This window comes from Choloepus didactylus, chromosome 3, assembly GCF_015220235.1.
Source record: "Choloepus didactylus isolate mChoDid1 chromosome 3, mChoDid1.pri, whole genome shotgun sequence".
Taxonomy (NCBI): domain Eukaryota; kingdom Metazoa; phylum Chordata; class Mammalia; order Pilosa; family Megalonychidae; genus Choloepus; species Choloepus didactylus.
This window is the reverse complement of record NC_051309.1, coordinates 42,611,808-42,633,249: the sequence shown is the minus strand read 5'-3', so window position 1 is coordinate 42,633,249 and position 21,442 is coordinate 42,611,808. Positions and strand designations below refer to the sequence as shown.

The window sequence follows — 21,442 nt, the reverse complement described above, 5'->3', positions numbered from 1 at the left end:
TTTAATCTGTAGCTATAAAGAACAGTACATTGCTAAAATGAACTATTTATAATTATTTTTCCATATAAATAAGACTTAGAACAAAAAGCAATACAGGAAATAAAATTAAATTGTCTAAAATTGATGACAGTGATAATTAGTGTGTGTGTTGTAAAGAACTTGGAGAAATGTTAAGTAATTCCAACTGTTTTTTGTTAACATTGTGACTAACATTAGGATTTTTTAAAATTGTAAAATGTAAAACTTCTGCAGTTACTAGCGTGGTCTGGCACTGTCTTATTTTAATGCACATTTTTTGTGTGTTTTCATGTGCATATTCATGTTTTGGCCCACATCACAACTACTAACCATATGAAAGGTTGTTTCTTACATTAGTTGGGCACATATCAGTAGATGCTGCCTCAGGGGAAAGAACAGTTTGGATCTATTCAAAGTCATTTTGAAAGACTGGTGAAAAGAATTCAAGTCTGAGATTAAAAATAATAACCTGCCTAGATAGCAATATTAACAGTTACTTTTTATCTTCCTTATGTATGTTATTCTGACATATCAAGCCTGCAAGTTGGGTATTGTTGGTTGTCTCTAATTTACACAGGCTCAAGTTAGTTAATATGCCCAAGTAATAAATGGTATTATTGGGATTCAAATCCAGTTTGCCCTTGACCCCAAAGTTCATGTTTATGTTACGACAGCTTCGCTAATAGTTTTGCCCTATAGAATCATATTTTATCTATCAGAATATGTAGTAGAAACACATTCATGAATTGTTTTGGTCTATAAACCTTAATCAGTTATTCCTGTCTTTTTTTGAAGTAAGATATGCTTATTATTGAAAAGTTGCAAAGGATAGTGATATAAAGCCAACAACAACAGATCTCTAATCCTCTCACTCAAAAGCCATCGCTGTAAGCATATTTCCTTCTAGTCTTATGTGCATATTTTTAAATTCATCTTTGGTGTAAATGAGATATAATATGTACATAAGCTTGTAACCTGATTATTTTGATTTAATATGACAAGTATTTTTAACGTGGCCTTAGACACTTTCTAAACATGATTTTAACTGGCTGCATATTATGAGATATTTTAAATAAATTGTGATATACTTGAAGCATTCATTTAATTTGGGGCATGAATGTGGTTTCCAATTATTCACCATTATAAATAATATTGTGATGAATGATGACTTTAAATAGTTAACTCAGGCACTGAATAATGTGAGGATCTAATTTTTAAAAGAAGTAATATTAAAGATATTTTAATGATAAGTGGAGCAATTTTAGTAATTCAACAAGTATTACAACATATATACTTGCATATGCCTAGAAAGTTAACAGATTACCTCTTATGAGAAGAGAGTACCTTTTAACTTTAAATTTGAATTTTTATTCATAAATGTATATTGCTTTTAAAATAAAAGAATTTAACTCTTTGGAAATTCAACTCTGGTTTTCTAAACTACAACCATTTCTTTTAGGTTTACAGTAGGGCTTCTATTTTGTTTGTTGCATTTTAAGCTTTGGTTCTGTTGTTTTGGAGAAAGTTACCTTCTCTTTGCTTATTTGCATATTAAGTTTTCATTTCCTATTTTTTTTTTTTTTTGTCTTTAGGTCCAAAACACAGATATGAGTCTCAGCTGTGTAAAATACAGAATGAAGTTGGTTTATGCATGACTGCACTCATTGACAAGTATTACAGGTGCAGAGCTATCAACATTTAACAGCTAATAAAGAAGCTTCAAATAAGGTTGAGGGAAGCATCTTCATGGTATATACACCAGACTTAGTGGTCAGTGTTCTGGCTGCCATCATGTTTTAACTTACAACATACTCTTTTTATGATATGGAATATAAACAAGTTTATTTTTTACGTAGTGTGTATTTTGTTGCTTTGCTACTATTAGCAAGGTACTGTAGAAGAAACTGATTTGCTTGAAATTTTGAACAGAGTTTAAAAAAAAAACTGTGGTGTTTACTCAAGTTTCATTTATTAATAATATTGCTTTCTTTGTCACAGTGGTTTAAGCATTTTCCCTGTCATGATGAATGGCAGTTATGTGCTTTTGTGTACAGCTATATTGTCTAGGCTATAGCATAGATGAGAGAGGATGTGAGCTACATGAGTGGTTCAGAAAGCAGTATAACTGCTTCTTTGCTCCTAAAAAATCATATTCATATAGGCAAGCAAGTAACTGAGAGTGATGACATCAAGAAAAAGCCTTGATTCCACTCTAAATTTTTAATGCTGTATATAATTCACAAACTAGTGACATTTCTTGTGATATACCTCATGATTTCAGAACACACCAATATTTTGTAAAATGGCTATTAAAAACTGCTTCCTTATCATTTATAAGTAACATATCCACTTTGATTTGTGATTGCTTCATATGGAATTTTTATATCTGTTGAATTTTTCTGTTTCTAACATGAAAAATGTGACCTTTTTTTCTGAGTTTAAAAATTTTTATTTTTAGTTCAGAGTATGACTTAAAAGTATTCTTGAGTAGAAATTTTAGAAAACATTTCCAGAGTATGGAACCTTTCTTTATGATCCTAAATATAAACAATGATTTAATTGAAAAATTTTCCTTTGTTACAAGTTTTAACCCTGGACCTTGACTAGGTGCAGTGTTTTGAATTGAAGGATAGTAAGGTACTGCCAGGGAAGGACAGGAAATTAGTAGGGGAGGAACCAAGATTATTCAGAATAGAAGATTTTCTTCTCTTTCTCTTTTGAGTGATAGCTGTGGCCCCAGGGGCATAAAACAAACTATGTTCCAAGGCAGTACACAAAGATGAACTTTGGGTTGACACTTGAATTGGCCCACTGCATTTTACATTTTATAAAGTACTCTCACTTGATCTTCCCAACAGCCCTTTAAAATGAATATTTTCAGTTATCACTCCTATTTTATAGATATAGAAACTGAAGTCACAGAGCGGCTAGGTAATTTATCTGCTTCTAAGTCATGCCATAACTTGAATCATTTATCCAAGATATATTCTTTCTATTAGCACATGGTGTCTCAACATATAATTTTTTAAAATGTTGCCTGAGGCGATTCCTATAGTGTGATCAATATAAGCAAGGAAAAAAAAAGGTCACCGAGGAAAGAGCAGGTAATGTCTAAGAAGAGATAGGTAATTAGGGTAATAGTAATGGAGAATTTCCAGAAAAGTGGTGGCAGCTTGGGAATGGGGATGGGTTTCAACACAGTTGTGCTTCAGAGAAATGGAGGAATAAAGGAGATGAGGAAATTCTTGATTACATTTCAGAGTTAAGCTTTTAGTAGCAATGGGATAGAAGGTTATGGAGAAAAGGGGTTCTGCTTTACTTTGATTTTCGAACTTACTGTAGAGAGGGTGATCAGAGAGGTCATGTAGGTAACTGTATTAATATTATATTATAATTAGTAACTTGATTGCAAGCTCTTGGAGGTAGGGGCTGCCTTTTTTTCCTTCTATATCCCCCTCTGAACTCTTCTGTCTGTTATTTAGTCGTCTGAGGACTTTTTAGGTAGTATCATTTTAAGGAAACAAGAAGTAAGAGTCAGAAGACATGGGTTTGACCTTTTCCTGTGAACTGGTGTGTGACCAAGTCAGGGAAGTTCTCTGGACCTCAGTTCCTTCCTATTTTAAATGAGTGGGCAAGGACTGTTGCATTTCCAAAGTTGTAATAGTACCACTTATGAAGTTGCAAATATGAATAAATGAAGACTTGGCATCTTCTAATCTGTACCTGATTTATAGTGATATCTTACACAGGCACCCTGGTCACACTGACTTTTTCATTTCTGTACTATCCCATTCCACTCTATGGAAACAACTTTTGTCATCACCCTTTCTTCCCAGCCTGCTCTTTGCTCTTCCTTTTGTGTAGTATGCATTTTGAAAATGTGGCTTTAGGCTTTTTGTTATCTTGTAAAACGTGTTTTATAAGGATTTTAGAGATAGTTTTATTGTACTTTACTTTTGTAAATAGCTACTTCTAGATGGAGAAAAGTATAAGGTCATCACCCTATAAAAGATTAGCTTAGGGAGAATTATAAGGAATTTTTAACTATAATTGCTTGGTCATTCATTTGAATTTTAAAAATTGGTCATGATAGAATTCAGGGAGTTTTAACTTCTAAGCACAGAAAATGGCATTATTTGGGGTTCTTTCAACTTTTCTCCCTGACATAGGTGTTATAAGCACAATTTTTAACAAATATTTGACAGGTTTGAATTTGTTTGCATCCTTTTCTTGCCCACTTTTCATCAGAGATGCAAATATAGTTTAAGAAAATGAAAAGTATATTATTAGTAAGAAGAAGTTAGTTGATGGTTTTTTAATTCTGTACTGTTCTAAAGTTGTCTTCATACAGTTGAAAAAAATGTCCTTAGCTTGACTGGTCATGTCTGGCAGATGTTGAATGAATCCCATCAAGAATTTGCAATGTGAACTTCCTGTCCAAAGTCTGTCACGTAGTTAGATGTGCTAGCTTCTCTGAACTTATTTCCTTTGCTTTAAAAACAGCAGTAATTTTCCTGCTTTGACTATGTTAGAAGAGCTGTTGTTAGTATGGGAAAGCAGTTAGTAAAGCTATAGGCAAATGTAAACTATTATTAGGTATGACTATGTATGAAACCCATTTCTAATAAAAGAATCAAGCAATTGATTTTGAATATACTGCAGAAAGTATTGTATACGAGTGGTTTGAACATCTCATTATGTTGAGATGTTGGGTAATTCATCCAACTACTTATTATAATAGTATCTTAGTATGTAGTATAATAATAATAGTCTTATTGCAATTGATAGATATTTTGTTCTCCCTGTTAATATGAAAGAGGTAGCTAGAGTTTTGGGATGTCTCTGCTGTTTTGGTTGATCAGTTTTCCATTTGGCTACGGGGTTAAAACCTCTGGGGCATGAGGTTTGGGGTCAGAAAGATATTTCTAGGTAAAAAAATACTTTGAGGCGAGTGATTTCCTTTGTGAAATAATTGGGAATAAGTTTAAGAATAGAGAGGAACAATCTCAAGTTAGGCTCAGGGACAGTCCAGCAATTTTTGATATGTTATACTTTCTTAGTTTAAGGAACTTTATTGAAGAGACTTGATGCTTCTTAGAGATAAAAATGCATAGAATGCTTCTTTTGAGTTCCCCAATTTATTGACCAGTATCTATATTTTCTGTCTTATACAAACAAATTTCATGCCTTCTAAATGGTTACTTTGTATTTTACTTTTTCCTGTGGGTTTTAATTTTTATTCTTAAAATTGAAACAATTTTTGTATCCTTGATTACTATGAAGTTTCAGCTGGCTATTTGAAAAGGTGATTTTTGTTTTAAATTACCTTCCTAAAATCACAAGGGAAAGACAGAGTTTTCACTCTCTGACTTTGAATTAGTTGTGTGTGTGTGTGTTTTGCTTTTTAATCCTTGGGCATAGTTTAGGAAGCTAAAGTTTAGAATCTCCAGATTTAATGCAACCTTGCTTTCTCAGGAAGAGCCTTAAGTTTGGTGGTATCGGGGGAAGGGGATTCAGATTTTTGTTTTTTTTCCTATAAAAACGTATTTTTAAAAAATGATTTAAGTATGTTTGAAATGTTTAGTACTAAAAGATAGAATAGTATAATTAATCCATATGTACCCATCACCCAGCTCTAACAATTATTCTACTCATGGCTGTCTTATTTCAGATACACCTCTCTGTTTGCAAGATTATTTTCAACTAGATCTCAGGCATTATATCACTTTAACTGAAAATACTTAGGATTTCTAAGAGATAAGGACTCTTTTCAGGTGTGATAGTTAGCATTGTTATGTTTTAAAAATTAGTAATTCCTAAATGTCATTTAATCAGTGTTCAAAGCTCCCTAATTGTCCCATAAATGTCTTTTACTAGGTTTGTTTGAATCAGGAATCAAACACAGGCCATACATGGCATTCGATTGATATCTCTTAAATCTTTTTTTTCTTTATTAGAGAAGATGTGGGCTTACAGAACAATCATTATAAAATACAGGATTCCCATATACCACCCCACCAACAACAACTTGCATTGGTGTGGAACATTTGTTACAACTGATGACAGCCCATTTTTATAATTGTACTATTAAGTAAAGTCCTTGATTTAACTTAGGGTTCATTGTGTAGTGTATCTATAGATTAAGAAAAAAATTATTCTGAACCATAGATAAAATCTAACATTTCCCCTTTTAATCACATTCAGATATATATATTTCAGTGCTGTTACTGCATTTGAAAGGTTATGCTATAATCACCACTATCCATTACCAAAACATTTCCATCATTGCAAATAGGAACCCTGTATATTTTAAGCCTTAACTTCCCATTCTCTATCCCCACCCTGTTCCGTGTTGACCCATATTCTAGATTCTGACTCTCTGAGTGTGTGTATTCTAATTGTTTCAAATCATTGAGATCGTAAAATATTTGTTCTTTTGTGTCTGGCTTATATCACTCAACATGATGTCTTCAAGGTTCACCCATGTTGTCACATACATCAAGACTTCATTTTTTTGGCTGAAAAATATTCCAGTGAATGTATACACCACATTTTATTTATCCATTCATCAGTTTATGGACACTTGGGTTTCTTCCATCTTTTGGCAATTGTGAAGAATGCTGCTATGAACATTGGTGTGCAAATAGCTATTCAAGTGCCTGTTTTCAATTCTATTGGATAGTAGTGGGATTGTGAGGTCATATGATGGTTGTATCCTTAGCTTTCTGAGGAACCACCAAACTATTTTGAACAGCGGCTGCACCATTTTACATCGCCATCAGCAATGAATGAGTGTTCCTGTTTCTCTGTATCTTCTCCAACACTTGTTATTGTCCTTTTTTTTTTTTTAATAGCAGCCATCCTAATGAGTGTGAAATGGTATCTTGGTGTTTTGATTTGCTAATGATGTTGCGCATCTTTTCATGTGCTTTGTGGCTGTTCATGTATCTTCTTTGGAGAGATGTCCGAGTCTTTGGCACATTTTAAAAATTGGTTTGTTTGTCTTGTTAAATTGAAGATTTCTTTATGTATTCTGGATATTAAACCTGTATTGGTTATGTGGTTTCCAAATATTTTCTCCCATTGTGTTGGTTGTCATTTTACTTTCCTTTGATGTACAAAAATTTTTAATTTTGATGAGGTTCCATTTATTTTTTTTTTCTTTAATTGCTTGTGCTTTGGGTGTAAAATCTAAGAATCCATTGCTTAATACAAGGTCCTCAAGATGATTCCCTATGTTTTTTTATAGGAGTTTGATAGTTCTACCTCTTATATTAAGGTTTTTTGATCCATTTTGAGTTGATTTTTGTATATGGTGTGAGGTGTAGGGGTCCTCCTTTTTTTTCGCGAATGGAGAACCAGTTTTCCCAGCGCCATTTGTTGAAGAGACTCTTCTTTCTCAATTGAGTGTTCTTTCCCCCTGGTCAAAAATCAGTTGGCCATAAATGTGATGGTTGATTTCTGAGTTCTCAGTTTGATTCCATTGGCCTGTATGTCTGTTCTTGTGCCAGCACCATACTGTTTTGATTACTGTAGCTTTGTAATAAGTTTTAAGATTGGGAAGTATGTATCCTCCAATTTCATTATTCTTTTTCAAGATGACTTTAGCTATTAGGGGCTCCTTACCCTTCCAAATAAATTTGATGATTGGATTTTCCATTACTGCAAAGAAGGTTGGAATTTTGATTAAGATTGCATTGAATCTATAAATTGTTTTAGGTAGTATTGACATCTTAATGATATTTAGTCTTCTAATCCATGAATGTGTAATGTCCTTCCATTTATTTAGGTCATCTTTGATTTCTTTTAGCAATGTTTTGTAGTATTCTGGGTACAAATCCTTTATATCCTTGGTTAGATTTATTCTTAGGTATTTGATTATTTTAGTAGCTATTGTGAATGGAGTTTTTTTTCTTGATTTTTTTTTTCTGATTGTTCATTGCTTGTGTATAGAAACACTACTGATTTTTGGGTGTTGATCTTGTACTTTGGCACTTTTCTGAATTATTTATTAGCTCTTAGAGCTTTGTTGTGGATTTTTCAGGATTTTCTGTATATAGGATCATGTCATCTACAAATTGGGAAAGTTTTACTTCTTCCTTTCCAATTTGGATGCCTTTTATTTCTTTTTCTTGCCTAATTGCTCTGGAAAGAACTTCCAGTACAGTTTTGAGTAACAGTGGTGACAGGGGGCATCCTTTTCTTGTTCCTGATCTTAGGGAAAAGCTTTCAGTCTTTCACCGTTAAGTAGGATGTTAGCTATGGGTTTTTTGTATATGCACTTTGTCATGTTGGGAAGTTTCCTTCTATTCCTACTGTTGTAAGTATTTTTATCAAGAAGGAGTATTGTATTTTGTCAAATGCCTTTTCTGCATGAGTTGAGATGATTTGTTTTCATTCATTGTATTAATATGATGTATTAAATTAATTGAATTTCTTATCAACCAACCTTAACAGGGATAAATTCCACTTAATCCTGGTGTATAATTCTTTAAATATGCTTTTGGATTCAGTTTGCTAATACTTTGATGAAGGTTTTTGCATCTATAGTCGTAAGAGATTAGTCTGTAGTTTTCTTTGCTTGTGGTATCTTCACTGGCTTTGGTATGTTGGTCATGTTGGCCTCATAGAATGAATTAAGGAGTGTTTCCTCCTCTTCAATTTTTTGGAAGAGTTAGAGTAGAATTGGAGTTGAGTATTCTTGGAATGTTTGGTAGAGTTCCCCTGTGAAGTCATCTGGTCCTGGGTTTTTCTTTGTTGGGAGGTTTTTGATTACTGATTTGAAGTCTTCTATTTAATGTAAGCATTTAGAGCTACAGATTTCCCTCTCAGCTCTGCCTTCCTTGCATCCCATAAGGTTTGGTATATTGTATTTGCATTTTTATTTGCTTCAAGATATTACCTAATTTCACTTGTGCATTCCTCTTAAGAGTTGGTTGTTTGAGAGTATATTGTTTAATATCCACTTTTTTGTGAATTTTCCCTTTCTCCCTCTGTTATTAACTTCTAGCGGCATTCCACTGTGGTTGGAGAAAATATATTGTATGATTTCAGTATTTTTGAATTTATTGAGATTTATTTTGTGAACCAACTTATGGTTTATCCTGAGGAACAATCCATGTGCACCTGAGAAGTATGTGTATTCTGTATATGTCTGTTAGATTTAATTGGTTTAATGTGTCATTCAATTCCTGTACATCCTTACTGATCTTCTTACTATATGTTCAATCCATAATCAAGAGTGGTATGTTAAAGTCTCCTATTAATGTAGAACTGTCAGTTTTTCCCTTCAAATCTGTCATTATTTGCTTCATAAATTTTAGTGCTCTGCTGTTAGGTACATATATATTTATAATTGTTACATCTTCCTATTGAATTGTCTTCTTTATCATATATAATGGCTATCTTTGTCCCTTGTAACTGTTTTTGACTTGAAGTCCATTTTATCTGATATTAGTTTAGCTTTCCCAGCTCTTCTTTGGTTATTACTTTCATGGTCTATATTTTCTATCCTTTCACCCCCTATTTATTTGTATTTTTGAATTAAAGTTGAGTCTTTTGCAGACAGCATATAGTGGGGTCTTTTTTTTTTTTTTTTTTTTTAACCTTTTTCTGCCAATCTCTGCCCTTCGACTGGAGAGTTTAATCCATTTACATTAATGTCACTACTGATACTATAGGACTTTCTTCTGCTATTTTGCTATTTAGCCTTTTAAGTCTTATACCTTTATTGTCTCTCCCATTAATGCCAACTTTTGTATTTATTTGCTTTTTTGTGCTGTACAGTATTGGATGCCTTCTCATTCCTATCTGGATATATTTTTCATCTCTTTTCCTTGTGGTTATCATGGGGTTAAAATTTAACATCCTAAATATATGACAATCATGGTTGGTTTGATACCAACGTAACTTCAGTAGTATGCACATGTACTTTTCCTGTATCCCTCTTCCCCCCACCACTTTTTGGATACTCATTACCATTTATATCTTTTTGTATTGTATGTCAAACAGCACAGATTTATCCTTACTCTTGATGCATTTGCATTTTTGCACCTGTAGGATGTATGAACTGGAGTTACATATCAAACAATATAGTACAATAGTACTGGCATTTATAATTACCCAAATGGTTACCTTTACTACAGGTCTTTATTTCTTTATGCTGCTTTGAACCACTGTTTATTGTCCTTTCATTTCAGGTTGAAGAATCTCCTTAGCATTATTTATAGGGCACGTCTAGTGATGATGAACTCCCTCAGTTTTTATTTATCTGAGAATGTCTCAATCTCTCCCTCATTTTTGAAAGAGGATCTTGCCGGATATAAAATTTTTGTTTGGCAGTTGTTTTCTTTCAGCACTTTTAAGTATTTCAACCCACTGCCTTCTAGCCTCCTTCTTGAGAGAAATCATCACTCAGTTTAATTGGGACTCCCTTGTACGTAACACGTTTCTTTTCTGTCTCTTTACTAAGATTCTCATATTCCTCATTCATTGTTTTCCTGATATCCTTTAGTTCTTTCTTTGTATTTTCCTTCATCTCCTTGAGCATTTTAAAGATAATTTTTTTAAAAGGCTTTGTCTGGTATGTCCACATTCTCATCTTCTTCATTGGTATTTTTTACATTTTAATCCTCTTTCTCTGGATGAACCTGTTTTTTTATTGTTTTTTACTCTTGTTGTACAGTGTATATTTTAATATTTTAAAATGTTAACTTGATTTTGTAACCAGAGATAAGGCAGAGATTTTCTTGAGTTTCAGTCCTTCTACCAGGTTGGTCTGCTCAAGGCGAATGCCGTGTACTGAGTTTTCCCTGTCTTTCTGGGCCTCTGTCTTGTCCTGGACTTTTGCTTTTAGTTGTTTTGGAGTTCCCCCTGTTTACAAAGAAGTTTGGTTATCCTGTCTGTTTCCCAGGAGACAGAGTCCCCCTCTCTTGGGTGTTTGAAGCCAGTGAAGCTTTGCCCTACCTTGTCCACATCTATAGTTTCTTTTATTCCTTTCATTTTCTGAAGCTGCTTTTGCCTGAAGGACAAATTCTGGGAGGAGTGACATGTTGGAGAGGACTTTCCTAATTCAGTCTTTCCAGCTAAAACAGGGTGAGGGGCCCATGAAGTTGGCACAGACTGGCTCCAAATTGTTCTGGGGAGGGGATCAGGAAGGGCACAAGAGTTTCTCTGATAGCTCCTTAGAGCTGTGCTTTCCTGGCTTGCCCAGCAAATGCAACTGTTCAATTATCTGCTTCCCACAGCCTTGAGGATGTGTTGTTGCTTTAAATCTCCACTGTCTGTGCCCCTATCTGGGGCAGGCTGGAATAATAGCTGCCATCAGAACTGGGCCCCCAACAATCCGAAGTCACTAATTAAAAACCATGGTCAGTGATTGGCTGTGCCCACCCTTGGCCTTGGGGAAGAGGATTTTTATGTCCCTTTCTGTTACCAATGATATAGTCAAGGACTAGACCCCGCAGCAGCCTGCTGTGAGAGTGGGGATGGGTACCAGTGGCTACTGCATGGAGAGAGCAGTTTACTCTTCTTTACTGTCATTTATAAGCCTCTTCCTTTCACTCTTCTCTGTGTACTAGATAATGTTTTTCTGGCCTCTGGAGTTTCAAATTAGTTGTTTCAGACAGTTTCTGTCTGTTTAGTAGCTTTTTTGGTGGAAGTACTGAGTCTTTGAGCTCCCTACTCTGCCATCTTTCCCATAAGTCCCTCTTTATTTTTAAAATTTACATTCCCTTGCTATCTTTTAAAGTTTTGTATTTGATTTGGTGTTTATTTATTGAAGAAGCTGAGACAGCTTTCCTGGATTTAGCTACTGCATCCAAATTTTTTTCCTGTTTATAAGAGTTAATATATAATTGTTGTATGATATTTGGAAAATAAAGAAATGTATAAAGTAACAGGTAAAATCCCAGAGATAACCAATGTTAAAATTTTAGTATACTTTCAGCTTTTTCATGCACATGTGTGTACATGTGTATTCCTATGCTTAAAAGTTTTTTTTAATTTTTAATTTTATTTTTTATTGAGACATATCTAACATAAAATTTGCTGTTTTAACTATTTTTAAGTGTATAATTCACTGGCATTTATTACAGTTAAAATTTGCTACCATCATCACCATCCATTATTAAATTTTTTTCATCAAACCCATCTAGAAACTCTGTACCCTTTAAATCACTAACTCCCCATTTCGTGTCCCCTCAACTCCTGCTATCAACTAATCTGTTATCTGTCTCTGTGATTTTACCTATTCTAGGTTTTTCATATAAGTGAAATCAAACTGTAATTGTCCTTTTATATGTGGCTTATTTCACTTACCATAATGTTTTCAAGGTTCATCCTTGTTGTAGCATGTATCAGAACTTCATTCCTTTTTATGGCTGAATAATATTCCATTATAGGTATATACCACATTTCATTTATCCATTTGTTTCTTGATGGACACGAGTTGTTTCCACCATTTAGCTATTGTGAGTAATGCTGCTATGAACATTGTTATGTAAGTGTCTGAGTCTCTACTTTTGGATATATACCTAGAAGTGGCATTGCTGGGTCATATGATAATTCTGTGTTCAATTTTTTGAGGAACCCAATACTTTTAAAATATGTGCATGTTGCTTTGCTTATTTTCATATCCTTTTCCAAAAACTTTTAACATTATGTTGTGATCATTTCCCTCATCATTATGAAAGAAAATAGGACACTTGACTGCATATGCTCCACAGAATCTTAATTTAAGCATTTCCTTTTACCCAGGCATTTAGATTGCTTCAATTTTTCACTTTTATAAAGACCATGCTAGCCATCTTTGTACATAAATCTTTATATTTCAGATTATTTTCCTTAGAGAAAGTCTTAGAACTGGAATTAAACTTAAGGAGTTATATTGCCAGAAAAATTACTACCCTTTATAATCTCAAATACGATATATGGATGATTCTTTCTTATTTAAGAATAAGAATCTATTTGTATAAGCTCTATTACAGACATATTTATGGAATGTGGTTTTCCCCCTTATTATTTTGCTTTTTTCATTTTACTTTTTAACGCATATGTCTTATTTTATGTAGTAAATTTGTTGATATTTTCATTGTATTTTTAGGAAGTTCTTCCCCAAAGGTCAAATAATTATTTACCTAGATTGTCTCTTAGAATTATTGGTTTCTTATGTTCTTAATTTTTTTGTTTCTTTTTTAAACCTATCTACAGTAGGTATGAGATGAGCTTAAAAAAAAAAGTTGTCCTCCCCCCCTCAATTGCTAGCTTGTTTTTCTAGGACCATCTGTTGAAATACTGACCCGTTTTCCATTTATTTGTGATTTAGGTTTTGATATATAAGTAGAAATATACTTCCTGGTTGGTATGTTTAGGAAATTCTAGAAAAAAAAAATTGATTTCTTATTTAGGGTGTTGTAATACTCTCTCTCATACCTCTCTTCCATCCACTGTCTTTTTTCTCTTTGCCGTCCCAGCTATGGTAAGCATCCAAAGGCCTTTTTTTCTGGATGTGCCTTGGGGAAATATCTGAAGACTAGTCTGGAGCCTTGTCGTTTTCTTTTTTTTTTTTTTTTCCTTCTGAATTATGTGTTTCTTAATGATTTTTATGATTAATAAATTTTCATTTGTCTTTATTTTAAATGCAACAAAACATTTATACCAACATCAGTTTGTAGAGAGTACACTCTATGGTTTCAGTATTTTGAGTCATTTAATTATTGCTAAAACTTCTGTCAGAGAGTAAAACTTTGAAAACTGATTTTGCAAAGCATGATTGCCTCAAATTTGGGTCACAGGCTGCAACATTTGACTTCAGAATTATCCTTTGTAGGTCTACTTAGATATTTTATTGTTTCTTCATTGATGTTAGGATTTGGTTCATTTTGTAAAATATTTACTTACGGAGTTTAGAATCCTTTATGTTTTATATCATTAATTTTAAACTATAAATTAAGTGATAATAGAGGTTCAGACAAAAGGCTTTAGACAATTTGGCATATACAGTTGAAGGGAAAATTGGGATTTAATTATTTTTTCCTAGACTAATAGTTTTTGTACGGGGGGAGAACAAGAAGCTTACTGTAATGTTATTCTTTTCAAGTTAATATTTTTGAATAGTTAATTCTCATAGTATAAATTCAGAAGACATAAAGTGATATACAGTGAAAAGCCTCCTTACCACTCCTGTCCCCTAGTCACTTAGGACCCTTTTCCAGAGGCAATCAATTATATTAACTATTTTTAAATACTAAATTCTTGAAGTTTGGGACGATTCGCAAACATCTCTCCAAAGATATAGACTTATTCTCAAGTTATGAATGTTTTGGAGTTTTGGAATCAGCCTTTAATTTTTATTTGAGCAGTTATCTTTTGTTTATGTGTATATAGAAATGTTTGCATACATGTCTAAATTTACTTATGTATTTGTAAATACATAATTTTGGTTCAAAAAGTAAAATGTTTGTGGTATAAAGAATTAGGAAAACAGTTGGGAAAAATGGTCTTATCACCTTAACAGAAGCAATGTAATTTTTTTTTTTTTTCTGGGTAATACGATTAGGGATCTTTTTTTTTTTTTTTTTTTTTATTCAATTTTATTGAGATATATTCACATACCATACAATCATCCAAAGTGTACATTCAATTGTTCACAGTACTATCACATAATTGTGCATTCATCACCCCAATCTATTTTTTTTTTTACATTCTTTTTTTTTTTAATCATCATTTTATTGAGATATATTCACATACCACGCAGTCATACAAAACAAATTGTACTTTCGATTGTTTACAGTACCATTACATAGTTGTACATTCATCACCTAAATCAATCCCTGACACCTTCATTAGCACACACACAAAAATAACAAGAATAATAATTAGAGTGAAAAAGAGCAATTGAAGTAAAAAAGAACACTGGGTACCTTTGTCTGTTTCTTTGCTTCCCCTACTTTTCTACACATCCATCCATAAACTAGACAAAGTGGAGTTTGGTCCTTATGGCATTCCCAATCCCACTGTCACCCCTCATAAGCTACATTTTTATACAACTGTCTTCGAGATTCATGGGTTCTGGGTTGTAGTTTAATAGTTTCAGGTATCCACCACCAGCTACCCCAATTCTTTAGAACCTAAAAAAGGTTGTCTAAAGTGTGCGTAAGAGTGCCCACCAGAGTGATCTCTCGGCTCGTTTTGGAATCTCTCTGCCACTGAAGCTTATTTCATTTCCTTTCACATCCCCCTTTTGGTCAAGAAGATGTTCTCCGTCCCACGATGCCGGGTCTACATTCCTCCCCGGGAGTCATATTCCACGTTGCCAGGGAGATTCACTTCCCTGGGTGTCTGATCCCACGTAGGGGGGAGGGCAGTGATTTCACCTTTCAAGTTGGCTTAGCCAGAGAGAGAGGGCCACATCTGAGCAACAAAGAGGCATTCAGGAGGAGACTCTTAGGCACAAATACAGGGAGGCCTAGCCTCTCCTTTGCAGCAACCGTCTTCCCAAGGGTAAAACTTATGGTAGAGGGCTCAACCCATCAAACCACCAGTCCCCTATGTCTGTGGTCATGTTAGCAACCATGGAGGTGGGGTAGGCGAATACCGCTGCATTCTCCACAGGCTCCTCAAGGGGGCACTACATCTTTTTTTTTTTTTTTTCCTTGTTTGTCTTTTTTCTCTTTTTTTTAACTTTCCCTTCTTTTTTAAAACAACTGTATGAAAAAAAAAGTTAAAAAGAAAACAAACATACAATAAAAGAACATTTCAAAGAGACCATAACAAGGGAGTAAGAAAAAGACAACTAACCTAAGATAACTGCTTAACTTCCAACATGTTCCTACTTTACCCCAAGAAAGTTACATAATATAGCAACATTTCAGTGAACTTGTTCCTACTACATCCATCAGAAATTAACAGACCATAGTCATTTCTGGGCATCCCCAGAACGTTGAATAGCTTATCTGTTCTTCTTGGATTATTGTTCCCCCTTCCTTAATTGCTCTCTACTGCTAGTTCCCCTACATTCTACATTATAAACCATTTGTTTTACATTTTTCAAAGTTCACATTAGTGGTAGCATATAATATTTCTCTTTTTGTGCCTGGCTTATTTCGCTCAGCATTATGTCTTCAAGGTTCATCCATGTTGTCATATGTTTCACCAGATCGTTCCTTCTTACTGCCGCGTAGTATTCCATCGTGTGTATATACCACATTTTATTTATCCACTCATCTGTTGAAGGACATTTGGGTTGTTTCCATCTCTTGGCAATTGTGAATAATGCTGCTATGAACATTGGCGAGCAGATATCTGTTCGTGTCACTGCTTTCCTATCTTCCGGGTATATACCGAGAAGTGCAATCGCTGGATCGAATGGTAGCTCTATATCTAGTTTTCTAAGGAACTGCCAGACTGACTTCCAGAGTGGCTGAACCATTATACAGTCCCACCAACAGTGAATAAGAGTTCCAATTTCTCCACATCCCCTCCAGCATTTGTAGTTTCCTGTTTGTTTAATGGCAGCCATTCTAACCGGTGTTAGATGGTATCTCATTGTGGTCTTAATTTGCATCTCTCTAATAGCTAGTGAAGCTGAACATTTTTTCATGTGTTTCTTGGCCATTTGTATTTCCTCTTCAGAGAACTGTCTTTTCATATCTTTTGCCCATTTTATAATTGGGCTGTCTGTACTATTGTCATTGAGTTGTAGGATTTCTTTGTATATGCAAGATATCAGTCTTTTGTCAGATACATGGTTTCCAAAAATTTTTTCCCATTGAGTTGGCTGCCTCTTTACCTTTTTGAGAAATTCCTTTGAGGTGCAGAAACTTCTAAGCTTGAGGAGTTCCCATTTATCTATTTTCTCTTTTGTTGCTTGTGCTTTGGGTGTAAAGTCTAGGAAGTGGCCTCCTAATACAAGTCTTGAAGATGTTTTCCTACATTATCTTCTAGGAGTTTTATGGTACTTTCTTTTATATTGAGATCTTTGGTCCATTTTGAGTTAATTTTTGTGTAGGGGGTGAGGTAGGGGTCCTCTTTCATTCTTTTGGATATGGATATCCAACTCTCCCAGCCCCATTTGTTGAAAAGACCATTATGGCTCAGTTCGGTGACTTTGGGGGCCTTATCAAAGATCAGTCGGCCATAGATCTGAGGGTCTATCTCTGAATTCTCAATTCGATTCCATTGATCTATATGTCTATCTTTGTGCCAGTACCATGCTGTTTTGGCAACTGTGGCTTTATAATAAGCTTCAAAGTCAGGGAGTGTAAGTCCTCCCACTTCGTTTTTCTTTTTTAGAGTGTCTTTAGCAATTCGAGGCATCTTCCCTTTCCAAATAAATTTGATAACTAGCTTTTCCAAGTCTGCAAAGTAGGTTGTTGGAATTTTGATTGGGATTGCATTGAATCTGTAGATGAGTTTGGGTAGAATTGACATCTTAATGACATTTAGCCTTCCTATCCATGAACATGGAATATTTTTCCATCTTTTAAGGTCCCCTTCTATTTCTTTTAGTAGAGTTATGTAGTTTTCTTTGTATAGGTCTTTTACATCTTTGGTTAAGTTTATTCCTAGGTACTTGATTTTTTTAGTTGCTATTGAAAATGGTATCTTTTTCTTGAGTGTCTCTTCAGTTTGTTCATTTCTAGCATATAGAAACATTACTGACTTATGTGCATTAATCTTGTATCCCGCTACTTTGCTAAATTTGTTTATTAGCTCTAGTAGGTGTATCGTTGATTTCTCAGGGTTTTCTAGATATAAGATCATATCATCTGCAAACAATGACAGTTTTACTTCTTCTTTTCCAATTTGGATGCCTTTTATTTCTTTGTCTTGCCGGATTGCCCTGGCTAGCACTTCCAGCACAATGTTGAATAACAGTGGTGACAGCGGGCATCCTTGTCTTGTTCCTGATCTTAGAGGGAAGGCTTTCAGTCTCTCACCATTGAGTACTATGCTGGCTGTGGGTTTTTCATATATGCTCTTTATCATGTTGAGGAAGTTTCCTTCAATTCCTACCTTTTGAAGTGTTTTTATCAAAAAGGGATGTTGGATTTTGTCAAATGCTTTTTCAGCATCTATTGAGATGATCAATTGATTTTTCCCTTTCGAGTTTTTAATGTGTTGTAATACATTGATTGTTTTTCTTATGTTGAACCATCCTTGCATGCCTGGAATGAACCCCACTTGGTCATGGTGTATGATTTTTTTAATGTGTCTTTGGATTCGATTTGCAAGTATTTTGTTGAGGATTTTTGCATCTATATTCATTAGGGAGATTGGCCGGTAGTTTTCCTTTTTTGTAGCATCTTTGCCTGGTTTTGGTATTAGATTGATGTTAGCTTCATAAAATGAGTTAGGTAGTGTTCCATTTTTTTCAATGTTTTGAAAGAGTTTGAGTAAGATTGGTGTCAGTTCTTTCTGGAAAGTTTGGTAGAATTCCCCTGTGAAGCCATCTGGCCCTGGGCATTTATTTGTGGGAAGATTTTTGATGACTGATTGGATCTCTTTGCTTGTGATGGGTTGGTTGAGGTCTTCTGTTTCTTCTCTGGTCAGTCTAGGTTGTTCATATGTTTCCAGGAAATTGTCCATTTCTTCTACATTATCCAGTTTGTTGCCATACAGTTGTTCATAATATCCTCTTATAATTTTTTTAATTTCTTCAAGATCTGCAGTTATGTCACCTTTTTCATTCATTATTTTGTTTATATGGGTTTTCTCTCTTTTTGATTTTGTCAGTCTAGCTAGGGGCTTGTCAATCTTGTTGATCTTCTCAAAGAACCAACTTTTGGTGATATTTATCCTTTCTATTGTTTTTTTGTTCTCTATGTCATTTATTTCTGCTTTAATCCTTGTTATTTCTTTTCTTCTACTTGGTTTAGGATTGGTTTGCTGTTCATTTTCTAGCTTCTTCAGTTGATCCATTAGTTCTTTGATTTTGGCTCTTTCTTCATTTTTAATATATGCGTTTAGTGCTATAAATTTCCCCCTTAGCACTGCTTTTGCTGCATCCCATAGGTTTTGGTATGTTGTGTTCTCATTTTCATTCGTCTCTATATATTTCACAATTTCTCTTGCTATTTCTTCTTTAACCCACTGATTGTTTAGGAGTGTGTTGTTTAACCTCCAGGTATTTGTGAATTTTCTAAGTCTCTGATGGTTATTGACTTGTAATTGTATTCCATTGTGGTCAGAGAATGTGCTTTGAATAATTTCAATCTTTTTAAATTTATTGAGGCTTGTTTTATGCCCCAGCATATGATCTATTCTGGAGAAAGTTCCGTGAGCACTAGAAAAGTATGTGTATCCTGGTGATTTGGGATGTAATGTCCTGTAGATGTCTGTTAAATCTAATTCATTTATCAGATTGTTTAGGTTTTCAATTTCCTTATTGGTCTTCTGTCTGGTTGATCTATCTATAGGAGAGAGTGATGTGTTGAAGTCTCCCACAATTATTGTGGAAACATCAATTGCTTCCTTTAGTTTTGCCAATGTTTCTCTCATGTATTTTGTGGCACCTTGATTGGGTGCATAGACATTTACGATTGTTATTTCTTCTTGCTGAATTGCCCCTTTTATTAGTATGTAGTGGCCTTCTTTGTCTCTCAAAACATCCCTGCATTTGAAGTCTATTTTATCTGAGATTAATATTGCTACACCTGCTTTCTTTTGGCTGTAGCTTGCATGAAATATTTTTTTCCATCCTTTCACTTTCAGTTTCTTTGTGTCCCTGTGTCTAAGATGAGTCTCTTGTATGCAACATATTGATGGTTCATTTTTTTGATCCATTCTGCGAATCTATATCTTTTAATTGGGGAGTTTAATCCATTTACATTCAACGTTAAAACCGTGAAGGCATTTCTTGAATCGGCCATCTTATCCTTTGGATTATGTTTGCCATATTTTTCCCTCTCTCTATTAATATCCTTTATTGTACCCATACCGAATCTCTTTAGTACTGAACCTTTCTCCAAGTCTCTCTGTCCTGTCTTTGTTTCTCTGTCTGTAGGGCTCCCTTTAGTATCTCCAGTAGGGCAGGTCTCTTGTTAGCAAATTCTCTCAGCATTTGTTTGTCTGTGAAAAATTTAAGCTCTCCCTCAGATTTGAAGGAGAGCTTTGCTGGATAAAGTATTCTTGGCTGGAAATTCCTCTCACTCAGAATTTTAAATATATCGTGCCACTGCCTTCTTGCCTCCATGGTGGCTGCTGAGTAGTCACTACTTAGTCTTATGCTGTTTCCTTTGTATGTGGTGAATTGCTTTTCTCTTGCTGCTTTCAGAACTTGCTCCTTCTCTTCTATGTTTGACAGTGTGATCAGTATATGTCTCGGAGTGGGTTTTTTTGGATTTATTCTATTTGGAGTTCGCTGAGCATTTATGATTTGTGTATTTATGTTGTTTAGAAGATTTGGGAAGTTTTCCCCAACAATTTCTTTGAATACTCTTCCTAGACCTTTACCCTTTTCTTCCCCTTCTGGGACACCAATGAGTCTTATATTCGGACGTTTCATATTATCTATCATATTCCTGAGGTCCATTTCGAGTTTTTCAATTTTTTTCCCCATTCTTTCTTTTATGCTTTCATTTTCCATTCTGTCATCTTCCAGGTCACTGATTCGTTGTTCAACTTCCTCTAGTCTTGTACTATGAGTGTCCAGAATCTTTTTAATTTGGTCAACAGTTTCTTTAATTTCCATAAGATCATCCATTTTTTTATTTAGTCTTGCAATGTCTTCTTTATGCTCTTCTAGGGTCTTCTTGATTTCCTTCATATCCCGTACTATGGTCTCATTGTTCATCTTTAGTTCTTTGAGTAGCTGCTCTAGGTGCTGTGTCTCTTCTGGTCTTTTGATTTGGGTGCTTGGGCTTGGGTTATCCATATCGTCTGGTTTTTTCATATGCTTTATAATTTTCTGTTGTTTTTGGCCTCGTGGCATTTGCTGAACTTGATAGGGTTCTTTTAGGGTTTGTAGACCAGTTGAAGTCCTTATCTCTAATTTATCAGATCTAGAGCTTCGTGGAGTACACTTTCTCTAACTAACCAGCAGGTGGCGTCCACGAGCCACCTGTTCTCCACAAGCCAGATCTCCCCTGCTTAGCCTTTTTGGTGAGTGGGGGAGTGAGTCTTGTGGGGCCCAATTGGTTTACCAAGCTTGCGTGTGTAGTTGGTGTTGCCTGCCCTGTATGTGGGGCGTGTTTCTGGGCAGTCGGGGAGGGGGGGTGGCCCTAACAATCAAATCTCCCTGATGATCCTAGAGTTTTAAAGCTGCTGCAATAGTCTAATCCTTCAGTTCAGTCCTGCCACAGTTTGTCTCTTTTACTGACCCACAAGTCTTTGGTATTGGTGTATGGCTCCTGAGACTTGCAAGTGGGCCCCTCTTCCAGGCTGTGCACCCCGGGTCCTCTGTTGAGGGATGACTGTGGTATGT

At 34.8% G+C, this 21,442-nt stretch overlaps 1 protein-coding gene across 3 annotated transcripts in view; it reads left to right on the top strand.

Moving 5' to 3' along the window:
• Positions 1 to 21,442, top strand: part of SMIM14 (small integral membrane protein 14) — a 97,225-nt gene that overhangs the window by 4,601 nt on the left and 71,182 nt on the right. The window contains exon 2 of one of the 3 annotated variants that reach the window (XM_037829621.1): positions 1,611 to 1,698. The exons of the other annotated variants lie outside the window; for them this stretch is intronic. The gene's annotated coding sequence lies outside the window, so the exon portion shown is untranslated. The remainder of the gene's footprint in view (positions 1 to 1,610; positions 1,699 to 21,442) is intronic. 3 annotated transcript variants of the gene reach the window in all.